We start from the raw sequence: 12267 nt of genomic DNA, 5'->3' as shown, positions 1-12267 counted from the left end.
GACTCCTAACAAAGAAAAGTTACAGTTTTTATTTTCTTCAAGTTAAGGTAGAGTTTTTGCACAAGTTTAAACATCCACAATACATTCAAGCAAGCATGGCAAGAGTATATGAGCAGCAAAAAGTAAAGCATGCAATTTGCAAGAAAGTAAAGGGATGGGATTGGAGTGTGCAAACTAAAGGAAATATGCCCTAGAGGCAATAATAAGGTTGTTATTTATATTTCCTTATATCATGATAAATGTTTATTATTCATGCTAGAATTGTATTAACCGGAAACTTAATACATGTGTGAATACATATACAAACAGAGTGTCACTAGTATGCCTCTACTTGACTAGCACGTTGAATCAAAGATGGTTAAGTTTCCTAGCCATAGACATGAGTTGTCATTTGATTAACGGGATCACATCATTAGAGAATGATGTGATTGACTTGACCCATTCGGTTAGCTTAGCACAACGATCGTTTAGTTTGTTGCTATTGCTTTCTCCATAACTTATACATGTTCCTATGACTATGAGACATGCAACTCCCGAATACCGAAGGAACACTTTGTGTGATACCAAACGTCACAACGTAACTGGGTGATTATAAAGGTGCACTACAAGTGTCTCCGATGGTGTTTGTTGAGTTGGCATAGATCGAGATTAGGATTTGTCACTCCGATTGTCGGAAAGGTATCTCTGGGCCCTCTCGGTAATGTACATCACTATAAGCCTTGCATGCAATGTAGCTAATGAGTTAGTTACGGAATGTAGCATTACAGAACGAGTAAAGAGACTTGTCGGTAACGAGATTGAACTAGGTATTGAGATACCGACGATCAAATCTCGGGCAAGTAACATACCGATGACAAAGGGAACAACGTATGTTGTTATGCGGTTTAACCGATAAAGTTCTTCGTAGAATATGTGGGAGCCAATATGAACATCCATGAGTCTCGGTCATGTCTACATAGTTCTCGAACCCGCAGGGTCTGCACGCTTAACGTTCGATGACGATCGGTATTATGAGTTTATGTGTTTTGATGAACCGAAGGTTGTTCGGTGTCCCGGATGTGATCATGGGCATGACAAGGTGTCTCGAAATGGTCGAGACATAAAGATCAATATATTGGAAGCCTATGTTTGGAGATCAGTATGGTTCTGAGTGAGTTTGGGCATATATCGGGGTACCGGGGGGTTACCGGAACCCCCCGGGGAGTATATGGGCCCTAATGGGCTTTAGTGGAGAGAGAGAGGCAGCCAGGGCAGGTCGCACGCCCCCTCCCCCTTTGGTACGAATTGGACTAGGAAGGGGGGGTGCCCCCTTTCCTTCCTCCCTCTCTCCCCCTTCCTTCTCTCCTAGTCCAACTAGGGAAGGGGGAGAATCCTACTCTCGGAGGGAGTAGGACTCCTCCAGGGCATGCCATAGAGGGCCTGCCCCCCTCCTCCACTCCTTTATATACGGGGGAGGGGCCACCCCATAGACACACAAGTTGATCATTGATCTCTTAGCCATGTGCGGTGCCCCCCTCCACCATAATCCACCTCGGTCATATCATAGCGGTGCTTAGGCGAAGCCCTGTTCCGATAGCATCATCATCACCGTCATCACACCGTCATGCTGACGAAGCTCTCCGTCGACACTCTGCTGGATCATGAGTTCGTGGGACGTCACCGAGCCGAACGTGTGCAGATCGTGGAGGTGTCGTACTTTCGGTACTAGGATCGGTCGATCGTGAAGACGTATGACTACATCAACCGCATTGTCATAACGCTTCCGCTTACGGTCTACGAGGGTACGTAGACAATACTCTCCCCTCTCGTTGCTATGCATCACCATGATCTTGTGTGTGCGTAGGAAAATTTTGAAATTACTGTGTTCCCCAACAGTGGCATCCGAGCCAGGTCTATGCGTAGATGTTATATGCACGAGTAGGACACAAAGGAGTTGTGGGCGTGGGTATATACATATTGCTTATCGTCACTAGTTGATTCTTGATTCAGCGGTATTGTTGGATGAAGCGGTTCATACCGACATTACGCGTACGCTTACGCGAGACTGGTTCTACCGACGTGCTTCGCACACAGGTGGCTAGTGGGTGTCTATTTCTCCAACTTTAGTTGAATCGAATTCAATGAGCATGGTTCTTTCTGAAGATCAAAAAGCAATCACTATACCGCGTTGTGGTTTTTGATGTGTAGGTAAGAACGGTTCTTGCTCAGCCCATAGCAGCCACGTAAAACTTGCAACAACAAAGTAGAGGACGTCTAACTTGTTTTTGCAAGGCATGTTGTGATGTGATGTGGTCAAGACATGATGAGATATAAATTGTTGTATGAGATGATCATGTTTTGTTAAAGTTATCGGCAACTAGCATGAGCCTTATGGTTGTCTCTTTATTGCATAAGATGCAAGCGCCATAAAATTGCTTTACTTTATCGCTATGCGATAGCAATAGTTGCAAAAGCAATAGTTGGCGAGACGACCATGTGACTACACATTGATAGAGATCAAGATGATGGAGATCAGGGTGTCATGCCGGTGACAATGGAGATCATGACGGTACTTTGAAGATGGAGATCAAAGGCACAAGATGATTATGGCCATATCATGTCACATATTTTGATTGCATGTGATGTTTATCATGTCACATACTTTGGAGATGGAGATCAAGGCAGTTTGGCGTCACGGCTCTCGTGAAGGGTAAGGTCGATACTTGGATCGATCACCGATGAGAATGCGGCCTCCGCGGTGGGGTCTATCCACCTGTCACTGGATGGCGCAATTGGCTCCGATTTGAGGGTCGGGGCGGTCGCCGGTGTGATCTACCGAACACTGTCCGATGGTAGAGCTAAGTCGTGCTCATCGTGACCGTCCGATGCACTCGGCAAGTACTTGAATCCGTCGAAGATCAAGTCTCCGTGGATGTCGGCTATGTAGTTCAAGTTTCCAAATCTGACCTGATAGCCAGGGGCGTAGCTCTCGATCTGCTCTAGATGGCCAAGCGAGTTGGCCCGCAGTGCGGAGCCGCCGAATACAAAGATCTGTCCGGGGAGAAAAGTCTCACCCTGGACTGCATCGCTATCGATGATCGAAGGAGCCATCAAGCCTAATGATGACGACACAGAGGAACTCTCAATGAAAGCACCAATGTCGGTGTCAAAACTGGCGGATCTTGGGTAGGGGTCCTGAATTGTGCGTCTAAGGCGGATGGTAACATGAGGCAGGGGACACGATGTTTTACCCAGGTTCGGGCCCTCTTGATGGAGGTAAAACCCTACGTCCTGCTTGATTATTCTTGATAATACGAGTAGTACAAGAGTTGATCTACCACAAGATCAGAGAGGCTAAACCCTAGAAGCTAGCCTATGGCATGATTGTATGTTGTCCTACGGACTAAAACCCTCCAGTTTATATAGACACCAGAGGAGGCTAGTGAGGGAGTCCTGGATTAGGGGGTCTCCGGACAGCCGGACTGTATCCTTTGGCCGGACTGTTAGACTATGAAGATACAAGATTGAAGACTTCGTCTCGTGTCCGTATGGGACTCTACTTGGCGTGGAAGGCAAGCTAGGCAATACAGATATGGATATCTCCTCCTTTGTAACCGACCTTGTGTAACCCTAACCTCTCCGGTGTCTATATAAACCGGAGGGTTTTAGTCCGTAGGACGAACAACAATCATACCATAGGCTAGCTTCTAGGGTTTAGCCTCTCTGATCTCATGGTAGATCTACTCTTGTACTACCCATATCATCAATATTAATCAAGCAGGACGTAGGGTTTTACCTCCATCAAGAGGGCCCGAACCTGGGTAAAACATTGTGTCCCTTGCCTCCTGTTACCATCCGGCCTAGACGCATAGTTCGGGACCCCCTACCCGAGATCTGGCGGTTTTGACACCGACATTGGTGCTTTCATTGAGAGTTCCTCTGTGTCGTCGCCGTTAGGCTTGATGGCTCCTACTATCATCAATGGCGATGCAATCCAGGGTGAGACTTTTCTCCCCGGACAGATCTTCGTATTCAGCGGCGTTGCACTGCGGGCCAATTCGCTTGGCCATCTGGACCAGATTGAAAGTTACGCCCCTGGCCACCAGGTCAGGTTTGGAAGCTTAAACTACACGGCCGATATCCGCAGAGACTTGATCTTCGACGGATTCGAGCCTCTACCTTGTGCGTCAGGCGGTCACGATGAGTGCGGTTTAGTGCTACCATCGGATAGTGTTCAAGAGATCGCACAGGCAGCCGCTCCGACCCTCCATTCGGAGCCAGGTGCGCCTTCCACGGACGGGTGGATGGACCCCGCCACGAAGGCCTTACCCTCAGCGGCGATCGATCCGAACATCGACCTTACCTTGCACGAGAGCCGTGTTGTTAAACTGTCGGATCTTTCTCGGGCAACGGACTCCGAACCGCCTGCGCCCGTTCCTATCGAATCCGATTGGGCGCCGATCATGGAGTTTACCTCCACGGATATTTTTCAGCACTCGCCCTTTGGCGACATAAAAAAACTCATTAAGGTCTCTCTCCTTGTCAGGAGGATCCTGGCCGAACTATGTCCGGCAGGACTGGGATGCGGACGACGAAGAAATTCGAGGCCCACCCACCACCCACTTAGTAGCCACTGTCGATGACTTAACCGACATGCTCGACTTCGACTCCAAAGACATCGACGGTATGGACAATGATACGGGAGGTGAAGAGGAACCACCGCCCACAGGGCACTGGACAGCCACCTCATCATACAATATATACATGGTGGATACACCCAAAGAAGGCAATGGCGACGAGATAGCGGAGGATGACCCCTCCAAGAAGCAACCCAAGCGTCGACGTCAACGGCGCCGCTCTAAGTCCCGCCAAAGAAAAAGTGGTGATACCGGCATAGGAGATAATAATACTCCGGATAGTGCCGAAGACAACAACAATCCCCTCCAGCAAGATTTAGAGCAGGAGGATGGAGGAGCCAGCCCTCCTGAGAGAGCGGCGGATGGAGAAGAGGAGGATGATAATTACATGCCTCCCTCCGAAGACGAGGCAAGCCTCGGCGACGACGAATTCGCTTTGCCAGAGGATCCTGTCGAACAAGAGCGCTTCAAACGCCGGCTTATAGCCACGGCAAATAGCCTTAAGAAAAAACAGCAGCAGCTTCAAGCTGATCAAGATCTGCTAGCTGAAAGATGGACTGAAGTCCTCGCAGCCGAGGAATATAAACTCGAGCACCCCTCCAAGAGTTACCCAAAGTGCAGGTTGCTACCCCGACTGGAGGAAGAAGCGTATGATACGGCTGATCGGCCACCTCGTGGCCGCGATAGAGAGGCATTCCAGCCAAAAATTCAGCCTCCACCCCGACGCCATTCAAATAAAAAGGCATGGGGAGATACGCCAGACCTGCGAGACATATTGGAGGACAAAGCAAAGCATGCAAGATCGATCTACGGATCACGAGGGCGCGCCACTCTGCGAGACGATAAACGTCATGTCCGATACAGTAAAAGCAAATCCGGCCGGGCCAAACACAGCGGGCAACACCCATTCGAGCTGCGTCGTGATATAGCCCAATACAGAGGCGCCGCACACCCCTTATACTTCACAGATGAAGTAATGGATCATCAAATCCCAGAAGGTTTCAAACCTGTAAATATTGAATCATACGATGGCACAACAGATCCCGCTGTATGGATCGAGGATTTCCTGCTCCACATCCACATGGCCCGCGGTGATGACTTACACGCCATCAAATACCTCCCACTAAAGCTCAAGGGACCAGCGCGGCATTGGCTTAACAGCTTGCCAGCCGAGTCCATCAGTTGTTGGGAAGATCTGGAAGCCGCATTCCTCGACAACTTTCAGGGCACTTATGTGCGGCCACCAGATGCTGATGACTTGAGCCACATAATTCAGCAGCCTGCAGAATCGGCCAGGCAATTCTGGAATCGGTTCCTAACGAAGAAAAATCAAATTGTCGACTGTCCGGATGCAGAGGCCCTAGCGGCTTTCAAACACAACATCCGCGACGAATGGCTAGCCCGGCACCTTGGTCAGGAAAAGCCGAAATCTATGACAGCCCTCATGACACTCATGACCTGCTTTTGTGCGGGAGAAGACAGCTGGCTGGCTCGTAGTAATAACATATCAAAGAACCATGGTACTTCGGATACCAAGGACGGCAATAGCAGGTCACGTCGCAACAAACATAAGTGCCGCATTAACAGCAATAATAACGAGGATACGACAGTCAATGCCGGATTCAAAGGCTCTAAACCCGGTCAACGGAAAAAGCCATTCAAACAGAGTACGCCGGGACTGTCTAGCTTGGACCGTATACTCGATCGCTCATGTCAAATACACGGCACCCCAGAAAAGCCAACCAATCACACCAACAGGGATTATTTGGTGTTCAAGCAGGCCGACAAGTTAATTGCCGAAAACAAGGACACGGGGCCACATAGCGATGACGAGGAGGAGCCCCGGCAGCCACACACCGGAGGACAGAAGAGGTTTCCCCCACATGTGCGGACGGTGAACATGATATACGCAACCCACATCCCCAAAAGGGAGCGGAAGCGTGCACTCAGGGACGTATACGCGTTGGAGCCAGTCGCCCCAAAGTTCAACCCATGGTCCTCTTGCCTGATCACTTTTGATCGAAGGGACCACCCCACTAGCATCCGCCATGGCGGATTTGCCGCATTGGTTCTAGACCCAATCATTGACGGATTTCACCTCACTAGAGTCCTCATGGACGGCGCCAGCAGCCTGAACCTGCTTTATCAGGGATACAGTGCGGAAAATGAGCATAAATCCCTCAAGGATGAAACCCACAAAAACAACCTTTCGAGGCGTCATACCAGGTGTAGAGGCCAACTGTACAGGCTCAATTACACTGGAAGTGGTCTTCGGATCCCCGAATAACTTCCGAAGCGAAGAGTTAATCTTCGATATAGTCCCGTTCCGGAGTGGTTATCATGCACTGCTCGGGCGAACCACATTTGCGAGATTCAGTGCGGTACCGCATTATCCATACCTCAAGCTCAAGATGCCAGGACCTCGCAGGGTTATTACAGTCAATGGAAACATAGAGCGCTCTCTCCGAACAGAGGAGCACACTACGGCCCTCGCAGCAGAAGCGCAAAACAGCCTCTCAAGGCAATCCACCAGTTTGACGTTTCAAAACCCAGACACCTTCAAGCACGCGTGGAGCAATCAGCAAATAGACCGCCTGGCGCGATCTAAGCTCACGTAGCAATGCGGCCCCCACCCTAGTCCCAGCCAAACGGCGAAGCTCGTGCCACGCGTACATAATTACGCATTAAAAATACCATGGGCACAGGTGGGGAGGGGGGCACACTGCGGCACGCCCCAAGACGCGGCTTAAACCACACTAGGGGCTTCCCGTTTGGTTATCTTTCTCTTTTTTCAGGACCTTAATCTTTGGAAACCCTGTCCGGCAGCACTATTGCCGAACACATGATGCAGCAACCAAGGAGGCAGAAAACTACGTCACACCACGGAATTCCCAGGTGGATTACAATAACAAGCGAAATATTTGATTTAATACTATTCCTCAGCTTGCCCTTGGAAGGGACATAGTCCCACTCTTTGCTTATCGCACTATCTGTATCATTCTGCTTTAACGCACCTTTTTGAATAAACAATGCATAACATCACGACTGTTATTGCATTCTTGTTACATATATATATGCGTTCATTAACGACGCCTTGCAACCGTACACTTTGGTACGGCCAATACACCAGGGGCTTACGTACCCCAAAATATGGTGTGAAAAGTCCGAACACTTTCACACGTGCGGCACCCCGAACTTATAGCATTATATGCATCATCTCCGAATCATGTCTTTGGTCAAATGTTGGGTTTGCCCGGCTCCTATGTTTTGGTACCTTATGTTCCGCTCTATCGGCTAAGGTAGCGCTAGGAGAACTACTGCGATTGTGCCCCGGTTCTGCCGAGCAGAGCACCTCAGTAGAGAAAGCTAAAACTGACTATCATGATAAGGCGAGAGACTGGTCGCTGTTCGGCGAGGTTTTCGAGTCCCTAAAGACTCATGCTGCTTAGGGCGAGGGGCCGGCCCTGTCCGGCTTAAAGGCATGTATCGCGCCCCGAATTCGGCCTTCCGAATACCAGGGGCTTCGCCGAAATTTAAAACTTAGAATTCTATGGCTATGTGAGAGTGATAAAGCATTATTAGTCCAGTTGCCTTGTTCGTTGTGCTGTGCACCTCCCTCGAAGGACCCAAACATGGGAACACGAGTGCTCAGGTTTATCCCGAACACCCCAGCACTCGTGGCATGGGGGCAGAAGCCGAGGACTAGCCATCTCTCAGATTGGATAAACGGCCAAACAGAAGGTAATATTTTAAATTCACACAAGCGTTGCATAGCGCATATGAAACAAGTTTTCATCATACAGGATCACACGAGCAAGTTTACTCAAATATTACATCCTTGGAACATTCGTCCGCTACAAGACGGGCACCCTTCAGGACACCCTCATAATAAATTTCGGGGGTGCGATGATCTTTGCCCTGCGGCGGCCCTTCCATGATCAGCTTCACGGCGTCTAGCTTGGCCCACTGCACCTTCACATGGGCGAAAGCCTGGCATGCACCTTCGATGCAGATGGACCGCTTGACGACCTCTAGCCGTGGGCAGGCTTCCAAAAGCCGCCTCACCAGGCCGAAGTAGCTGTTCGGAAAGGCGTCGCCGGGCCACAGCCGGACTATAAGGCCCTTCATGGCCTGTTCAGCTGCCTTGTGCAGCTCGACCAGCTGGTTTAGCTGGTCGCTCAGAGGCATCGGGTGTTCGGTCCCAGTATACTGAGACCAGAACAGCTTCTTCGTTGAGGTTCCCTCCTCGGCCTTGTAAAACTGTGCGGCATCCGACACGCCGCGGGGAAAATCTACGAATGCTCCTGGAGAGCTCCGAATTCGGGTAAGTAATCGGTAATTTACTTTTACATGCTTGCTCTGCATATAGAATGCATTACCCGCTGCTATATTCTTCATTGCGTCGATCTCCTGGAGGGCCTTTTGGGCTTCGGCCTGGGCACTTTTCACGCTCTCGAGGGCCGTGGCAAGCTCAGACTCTCGCGTCTTCGAGTCAAGCTCCAATGCCTCGTGCTTCATCATGAGAGCCTGGAGCTCTTGCTGCACCTCGCCCACCCGAGCCTCTTGCTTTTCTCGCTCGGTGCGCTCCTTGGCCGCTTTATCTTGGCCTTGGTTAGCGCTTGCTTCAGGGTCGCCACCTTGGTCGTGGCCCCTGGCAGATATACAATGATCCTGTCATTTTGCAACCGCGTTTTTTATATACATATCTATAGACAGGGTATTACTTACCCTTGTTCTCCTCGAGCTGCCTCTTGGCAAGGCCGAGCTCTTTCTTGGACCCCTCGAGGTCCTGCTTCATTACGGCGACCTCCGCAGTCAGTGCGGCGGACGCCAGCAGCGAGGCCTGCATACGCATATTGACATACTTATATTAGACTCCTGCGATATTATTTGATCCTCTGTTTGGCTTTTCTTTGTGAACACCGAACAAAGCATCAGGGGCTACTGTCTATGCGGTAATATCTTTCCTATATTTTAAAACACTTACCTCAAAGCCTGTTAGAAGGCTGGAACATGCTTCAGTCAATCCGCTCTTGGCGGACTGAACCTTCTGGACCACCGCACTCATAATAGTACGGTGCTCCTCGTCGATGGAAGCGCTGTGAAGCGCTTCCAGCAGATTGTCCGGTGCCTCTGGATGGACAGAGGTCACCGGCACAGGTGTCTTGCCCCTCTTAGAAGGAGGCGGCCTGCCCGAGCCCGGAACCACTGGAGGTTCCGGCGCGGTGTTCAGCTGAGGGCCGAACTCGGAGCTCTCAGGGGCCCCGTCCCCTCGCCTCCCGGAGTCCGGAAGGTCGCCTTGAGGCGCCTCCGGGACTGTCTCCCCTCGACCCGATGCCTCTTGAGACAGCACCTCGGCGTCGTCAGCAGGATGAGGGGAGGTGGCGGTCGGGACTAGATCGCTATCCTTGTCCGACAAGTCCAGGGAGCCGTCCGATGATACATCGATACTGGCTCGTGGCGGCTTGCATAATTATGTTCGGCATTAGGGAAAGCAATGCGACAAAGGAATGCTATGAGTTACTCTGGTATCCGAATACTTACGATCTCCCCAGGGGCTTGGCCCTGGGCAACCACTCGTCTTTGCCTTCGTCGGCGGCGGTGGAATTGTCCGGAAGGAGAGTCCTTCCCTTCTTGGACCCTTCGGCCCCCCAGTTGGGGCGGCCTTCCTTTTCTTATCTCCCCCAGCTGGAGGGGGAGCATCTTCTTCTTCTTCCTCGTCTTCGGGGGAGGAGTGCGCCGCAGAGTCATCGGACGGTGAGTCCGACGACGCCTGGCGTCGGGAACTATTTCGGGTTCCCTTGGCCTTCTTGGTCTTCTCCGGCACCGTATAAGGATCCGGAGTCAGCATCTTCGCCAGAAGAGCGTCCGCTGGGCCTTCGGGTAAAGGAGCCGGACAGTCGATCTGTCCGGCCGTCTCCTGCCAGTCCTGTCAAAGGTACGGGAGTTTAGATCCCGCATGGAGTCAATATAAAAAAAATAAGTATCCTGTGAAAGGTAAAGCAGCTTACCGCACTGGCTTGGCGCTTCGTGCTGAATCCGCGATCCTCAGTAATGGGAGGAGAGACCTCAGCGCTTTTGAACAGCACCCTCCAGGCATCTTCGTGAGTTGTGTCGAAGAGCCTGTTCAGAGTTCGGTGCTGCGCCGGGTCGAACTCCCACAAGTTGAAGTCTCGTTGTTGGCACGAGAGGATCTGGCGGTGGAGCATGACATGGACTACGTTGACAAGTTTGAGCTTCTTGTTCACCATGTTTTGAATACATGCTTGGAGTCTGGTCAGCTCTTCCGAACTACCCCAGGACAGGCCCTTCTCTTTCCAGGAGGTGAGCCGCATGGGGATGCCAGATCGGAACTCGGGGGCCGCTGCCCGTGCAGGGTCACGCGGCTCGGTGATGTAGAACCACCCCGATTGCCACCCCTTTATGGTTTCCACAAAGGAGCCCTCGAGCCATGTAACATTGGGCATCTTGCCCACCATGGCGCCTCCACACTCCGCCTGGCGGCCGCCCACAACCTTCGGCTTGACATTGAAGGTCTTCAGCCATAAACCGAAGTGGGGCTTGATGCGGAGGAAGGCCTCGCACACGACGATAAACGCCGAGATGTTGAGGATAAAGTTCGGGGCCAGATCATGGAAATCCAGGCCGTAATAGAACATGAGCCCCCGGACGAATGGGTGGAGAGGGAATCCCAGTCTGCGGAGGAAATGGGTGAGGAACACTACCCTCTCATGGGGCCTGGGGGTGGGGATGAGCTGCCCCTCATCTGGGAGCCGGTGCGGGATGTCGTCGGGCAGGTATCCGGCTCTCCTCAGCTTCTTGATGTCTCCCTTCGTGGTGGAGGAGACCATCCACCTGCCTCCCGCTCCGGACATGGTTGGAGAAGGTTGAGGTGGGAAGTGCGGACTTGGGCGCTAGAGCTCGAGTGTGCAAAAATGGATCAACAAAGGAGGAAGAAGGCGTGGATGAAAAGGTGAATCCTTATCCCTTTATATGGGCGGACGAAACTATGCGCCCCCACTAGCCTGGTAAAACTCGCTTATCCCCCAAGCACCGTAATCGATGGCGTGGTTGGGTTACCCACACCCGTATTGATGAGAATCCCATGATAAGGGGACACGATCTCTGCTTTGACAAGACGTGTCAAAAAACTGCCTCGCGTTATGTGCGGGGCTAGTTAAAGGAAATGGTTCAAATAATCACCGGGCCCTGGCATAATGTCGTGTTGCCAAAACAAGTCAACAAATTAGATTTGTGAAAATATTACTCTCTCTACGGTGGTATGTGGAACTTATTTTGCAGGGTCGGACACTATCCTTGTATTCAAATTCTTCTGTGGTGTATTCGAGGGAGGAACCCGCCTTGCAATGCCGAAGACAACACTGCGCGCCGGACTCATCGTCATTGAAGCCTGGTTCAGGGGCTACTGAGGGAGTCCTGGATTAGGGGGTCTTCGGACAGCCGGACTATATCCTTTGGTCGGACTGTTAGACTATGAAGATACAAGATTGAAGACTTCGTCTTGTGTCCGGATGGGACTCTACTTGGCGTGGAAGGCAAGCTAGGCAATGCGGATATGGATATCTCCTCCTTTGTAGCCGACCTTGTGTAACCCTAACCTCTCCGGTGTCTATATAAACCGGAGGGTTTT

This window comes from Triticum urartu, chromosome 4, assembly GCF_003073215.2.
Source record: "Triticum urartu cultivar G1812 chromosome 4, Tu2.1, whole genome shotgun sequence".
NCBI lineage: Eukaryota > Viridiplantae > Streptophyta > Magnoliopsida > Poales > Poaceae > Triticum > Triticum urartu.
Note: the sequence above shows the minus strand (reverse complement) of the source record.